We start from the raw sequence: 6,782 nt of genomic DNA on the forward strand, positions 1-6,782 counted from the left end.
ATTTACATGTGATTCAATAATAATTTAAATTCTTCAATACAACCATAATCTCAATTTTATAAATACAAACTAAAAATAATATTATATATTATAAGCAAAGGACAAAATTTTAACTCGTCACTTGATCATAATTTCAATCACAAAATTGATCAATCAAGTAAACATGTTATTGCTTATCTACCATTATTCCAGATCTTATAAAATTATTTTAATAGTCTCAGTTTTATTTATGTATCTATATATAATTAATCTCAATAAGTAAACAGAAATATATGTATATATATATATATATATGTATGTATATATATATATATGTAAAACTATTTAAAAGATATTTAATTTCACATAGATATTAATTATTTTTGTGTGTAGAGAATTTTGAAATATATACGATGTCCAACTTCACAATGTTTTGTTGTGTTTACTACAAGTGATTGAATAATATTGTGATTGTTTATCTAACATAAACCATTGTTTGGCACAAAAACTCGAATTAGTTTTCTATTCAAAAGACTAACCAAAACTAAATGAAAAATAAATTCCCTACCCAATACTAACAATATTTTTTCGCAATAATCCACATTGATTCTAAAATAGGCTTTGCTCAACAGAAAAAGAGAAAAAAATTGTAATTTTAGTCTTGTAAGTTTGCTTATTTTTTGTTTTAGTTTTATAAATTTTCAAAGTTTGATCTTAACCTAGTAAGTTGGATTTTTTTTCCTTTTGGTCATTTTTCATCGGGAGTCACTAAATCAATCGAATATTAATTATTTGGCGTCGATGTTTGTTGAGGAATTTAAGTTTCGGTGTTTTGTGTAATTAAGTCAAATTGCACATCCAAACTGCATCACTGAACTGAAGTCGGCAAAACAGGCTAAGTAAATTGATCTCCACCCAAAAGATAATACAGCTTACATAACTAGACTGTAGTAGTCCAACTACTAATCTAGCTAACCAACAGCTTAAACATAATTAAGGGATCATCAAATGAGCTTAAGGAGTTGAAAATCAAATTCAAAACACTCAAATGGTCCGGAGGATGTCAGGTGTTCGGGACGTTCGGAAGATCCGAACTTGAGCAAGGGTAAGATCAGGCGTTACGATCCCTTTGTAAGCTAGAGTTTGAGTTCGGAAGCTCCGGGTAGTTCGGAAGATCCAAACTTGAGATCGGAAGATCCGATCATACTTCTAACAGTCAAAGATATGTATTTTGATTGGTTGATTGGACAAGACAAAGTTCGAAAGTTCCGAACTAGAGTTCGGTGGATCCGAACTGTGTCAGTAGTTGTGTTGTCTAATCTAAGGACACGTATTTGGATGAGAGAGTTTGGAAGCACGATCGCTAGCTCCGAAGTACAATCGGACGTTCCGATCGTGAGATCGGTGGTTCCGAACGTGGTCTATATATAGGGGGCCGAGAGCTTACTTTAATTTTCTCATTCCAACTTCTCCCTCCTTATTTCAAGCTAGCTTTTAGGGTCTTTGGGTGTCCTATTAAAGGGCCAAGTGGCGACGAAGCGCTGCCGAGGTTACAGCAGAGTTGTGCCTATGTTCTGAGGCCATCGTCATCAAAGAGCTGACTACGGACGCATGTTTGTCTGTGAGACCTCGGTTCTAAATAACTAATCTCGGCTTAAACAACAATCAAGCATACAAGATCCAAGACCAAAGTAAGAAAGAACTCCAGCTCTAGCGCGCCCTAGCGCGCCCTAAACTCCAGCGCTGCTGGATTACTCGAACTGGGGTGCGCTCGGGCTGCTAAAAACTGCAGCTCGGGCGCCCCCCCCCCTGCAGCAGAAACAGAACAGAGCAGAAAAAGCTTGGCATCTCAAGCTATAAGTTATTCCATACATCAAACTCAAATTCATGCATTAAAAACATAACTTCTCCAGTTATTACATGAAATGCTAACGTTGATCAACTACGAACCAGTCTATAACATGCAACATAATACTCGCATAATCGATACAACATAAAAAACGAAGTTCGAGATCTAAACATGTTCCAAAACAACTAGGTAGACATGCTGACACGACTTCTAAACCGAGTCTCACTACTAGCTCTCCCTCTTTTTGCTAACCAGGCCTTCGCTGACTTGGTCCTGCCCCACCTGTTGCCAAGTACACATACAAAACAAAGCAACAGCCGGATAACCGGTGAGAATAATAATCCCAGTAAAAACAACATATCAAGTAATACAACAATAAACATGCTTTCAATACAACAACGAAATCAATAACGATGTAATGAAATGCATGTCTTTAAACCGGGATATCAAATCTGATAACAAGGGATTGCTGCTGTGCTTTTGGGATCCCGAAGGTGAGATTATGTAACGACTCACCGACTCACCCAATCGAGGTGGTGCCACGTATCCCACTCCTCTAGACTTTGAGCAACTAGAATGAGTATGCTAACACTAGGTGAAACGACTACAACCTAGGCCACTCAATCATAGTTCCCAAACATCTAAACAAAAAGGGCGATTCTGCCCGCTGAAAACAAGATTGGCTCAAGATGAATGCATAACAGAAACATAAAACATAGCCATATAACAAACGCTCAATCAAAACAACAAAACACAAGTTCCTCATGCTAGAACGAGTGTAGATGCAAGTATGTGATTTTAAGGGAAACTCGAGAACCAACTGTCCCGAGTATGCTATCCCGCTATCGTTGTCTGCTTTTATCTTTCAATGCAGTAGTTCCAACTCTGGATAAGCTACAACAAAAGGTTTAATCAACAACTAAACAATCCAACAACAAAGGCAACGGTTCAAGGTAATCTCTTTACCATTCTTCGTCCAACTCTTGACGAACAATGCTGCTAACACGGGCTTGACAAACTCCAAACAAATCTGTTCAGATACAAATCAAAGATCAATTTCCATGTTCGACTTACAAGCCAAGTTCAACAACTCAAAAATGGTTCGAAATCCCCAAAACTCAAACCGACGGCATAACGGCTATAAACTGAACAAACCGGAAATGCAGACAGCAGTTCAATACTGATATCAACTCATATCAAAGCCAATACAACCAAAACAAGGCAAACCCAACAAATCTCAAAATCAATATTTTCGAAAATGGCTTCCAAAAATCATAACAATTCCGAACGTCGCTCAAATTCAAAACCGACAGATAATAAACGATCAGAACTCTGTCAAGAACAACATACTCCAATCTCGAACGATTCTAATGACATCCAAAAACTAGAATGTATCTGATCGTAGAGAAACTTACGGTATAATGGAGATCTTGCTGCAGTGATCGATAATCTGCCTTAAGAAATAAATTCCAACGGCCGGATCGAGCTCGGAATGAAATCACAAAGCTTGGAAACTCATTGGGTCGGCTTCAATGGAGATGGCGTGCAAGAAGGAAGAAGGAGAAGACTATTCTCAATCCAATCAAGTTTTAGATAATATATAAAAATCAATATTTGCATTTTAGTCCCTGAAAAATCCAATTTTTGCAAAAAGGACCCTGATCAAAATCAAGTCGGCTCATGAACTCTGTAATCTTCAATTAACTCAAATAAACTCATTTAAGATAAAAACGGGGCGTTACAATTCTCCCCCACTAAGAAGAGATTTCGTCCTCGAAATCAACAAAAACCACAACTCATAAGATAGAATAAAAAACAAAAGACAGTAAGAAGAACTCACGTCATCCGAATAACTCCGGAAATCACTGCCTCATGTCAGATTCTGTCTCCCAAGTCGCTTCCTCGATGCCGTGACGGCTCCACTGCACTTTCACTAACAGGATCGACTTGGTTTTGAGGTGTTTCTCCTTCCGATCAAGGATCTGAATCGGTCGCTCAAAGTAGCTCAAAGTCTCGTCTAACTCGGCTTCGTCAGGCTGAAGAACATGAGAAAGATCTGGATGATACTTTCGCAGCATAGAGACGTGAAAAACGTCGTGAATACCAGATAAAGACGGAGGAAGTGCAAGTCTGTAGGCAAGATCGCCTATCTTCTCGAGAATCTCGTACGACCCGATGAATCTCGGAGATAACTTCCCTCTCTTACCGAATCTGACAGTGCCTCTAAAAGGTGAAATCTTCAGAAAGACTCGGTCTCCCTGATCAAAACTCAGAGGTCTACGCCTGACATTCGCATACTTCGCCTGTCTATCTTGAGCTGACTTCATTCTGGTCTGAATGATCTTAACCTGCTCTGCCATATCTCTAAGCATCTCCGGTCCCAAACCTGGTGACTCGGGCAAGTCATCCCAAAACAACGGAGATCGACACTTCTTACCATACAAAGCCTCAAAAGGCGCCATACCGATACTCGCTTGGAAGCTGTTGTTGTAAGAAAACTCGATAAGAGGCAAAGAATCCTGCCAACTAGTGCCAAAGTCTAGCACTACCGCTCGCAGCATATCCTCTAACGTCTGGATAGTCCGCTCTGACTGTCCATCGGTCTGAGGATGATAAGCTGTACTCAGATTCAATCGAGTACCAAGTGCCCCCTGAAGACTGTGCCAAAAGTGAGAAGTGAATCTAGGATCTCTGTCTAAAACGATCGACTTTGGCACACCGTGCAATCTCACAACATTGCTAACATACAACTCAGCCATCTGATCATGACGATATGTCATCCTGTATGGAATAAAACACGCAGACTTCGTCAATCGGTCGATCACTACCCAAATGGCATCGCATCCTCGAATGGATCGTGGTAGCTTCGTGACGAAATCCATGGAAATGTGATCCCACTTCCATTCAGGAACAGATAAACTGTGCAACAGACCTCCTGGTCGCTTCCGTTCTGCTTTTACTTGCTGACAGTTCAAACACCAAGATACAAACCTCGTAACATCGCTCTTCATTCTCTTCCACCAAAACTGAATCTTCAGATCGTTGTACATCTTACGACCTCCAGGATGATTGCTGAACCGACTGCAATGAGCCTCTCGGAGAATACGCTGTCTCAACTCCGGAACATCAGGCACAACAAGAAGGTTATTCACAAACAAGTCTTCATCTCTGACCTGGAATTCAGACTGATGCCCAGATGTGACTTTCTCTACTGAAACCTGAATGCTTGGCTCAAACTTCTGTGCTTCTCTGATTGCAACAAACAACTCCGGTTTGGCTTGAATAGCAAACACTCTGATAGTCTCCCTATTTGTTTCAAACTCTAAACCAGAAGTGCAACAATCATCGATCAACTGAGAAACACCAATAGTAGAAAGAGATAAAGAACAAAGCTTTCGGCTCAAGGCATCTGCAACTGCATTCGACTTTCCCGGATAATACTTGATTTCACAGTCGAAATCCTTCAACAGATCTAACCATCTTCTCTGTCTCATATTCAGCTATGCCTGAGAAAACAAGTACTTAAGACTCTTATGATCAGAAAAGATCTCGAAGGACTCACCATAAAGATATGACGCCAGATCTTCAAAGCAAAGACGATCGCAGCTAGTTCAAGATCATGAACCGGATAACGAGTCTCGTGCGGTTTCAGCTGCCTCGATGCATACGCCACCACTTGCTTATGCTGCATAAGAACACAACCCAGGCCTCGGTTAGAAGCATCAAAATAGACTGTGAAACCTCCAGTACCCTTCGGAATAGAAAGAATTGGAGCACTGGTCAGTCTCCTCTTCAGATCAACAAAGCTAGCCTCACAATCTGGAGTCCAAACAAAAGGCGCATTCTTCTGAGTCAGCTGGGTAATTGGCTTGGAAATAGACGAGAAACCCTCGATGAAACGACGATAATAACCAGCTAAACCCATGAAGCTTTGGATCTCCAGCACTGAAGTAGGTCTAGGCCAATTCATAACCGCCTCAATCTTGCTGGGATCGACAGAAATCCCATCTTCAGAAATAATATGACCGAGAAAGACAACTCGATCTAACCAGAATTCGCACTTAGACAGCTTGGCAAACAACTGCTCAACTCGCAAAATCTGCAGTACGGTCCTCAAGTGCTCTACATGGTCAGTACGGTTCTTCGAGTAGATAAGAATATCATCGATAAAGATAATGACGAACTCATCTAAATAACGCTGAAAGATACGGTTCATCAATCCCATAAAAACCACTGGAGCGTTAGTCAAACCGAATGGCATGACTATAAACTCAAAGTGACCATACCTCGTTCTGAATGCGGTCTTAGGAACATCTTCCTCTCGCACTCTCAACTGGTTATAACCTGACCTCAAATCAATCTTAGAATAGACAGAAGAACCCTGCAACTGATCAAAAAGGTCATCTATTCGGGGTAAAGGATACCTGTTCTTAACTGTAGCCTGATTCAATTTGCGGTAGTCGATATAGAGCCGCATAGAACCATCTTTCTTCCGAACAAAAAGCACAGGAGCACCCCAAGGCGATACACTAGGTCTGATGTATCCCTTGGCAATCAAATCCTCAAGCTGCTCCTTCAACTCTCTCAATTCAACAAGTGCCATATGATAAGGAGCTTTTGAAATAGGTTGAGTACCTGGCACTAAGTCAATGCTGAATTCAACCTCTCGAATGGGTGGCAATCCAGGAACATCTTCCGAAAACACATCCGCAAATTCTCTAACCACCGGTAAATCCACCAAAGCTGGGCTAGATTTTAGTACATCAACTTGTTGGAAAACTGGCGAGTTCCCAGACCAATTACGATTGATACCCGGTGCAGCGGAAGTTTAAAAATTTTTCATGGAACGTTTCCATGGTATGGGTATCAACCGTTCATCGATTGAATTACGTGTGTGTGTAAAATTTAAATAACAATTAAATAAATTTTACCTCAAATCTCGCAACGAGATTAA

This window comes from Henckelia pumila, chromosome 2 (genome assembly GCF_033568475.1).
Source record: "Henckelia pumila isolate YLH828 chromosome 2, ASM3356847v2, whole genome shotgun sequence".
Taxonomy (NCBI): domain Eukaryota; kingdom Viridiplantae; phylum Streptophyta; class Magnoliopsida; order Lamiales; family Gesneriaceae; genus Henckelia; species Henckelia pumila.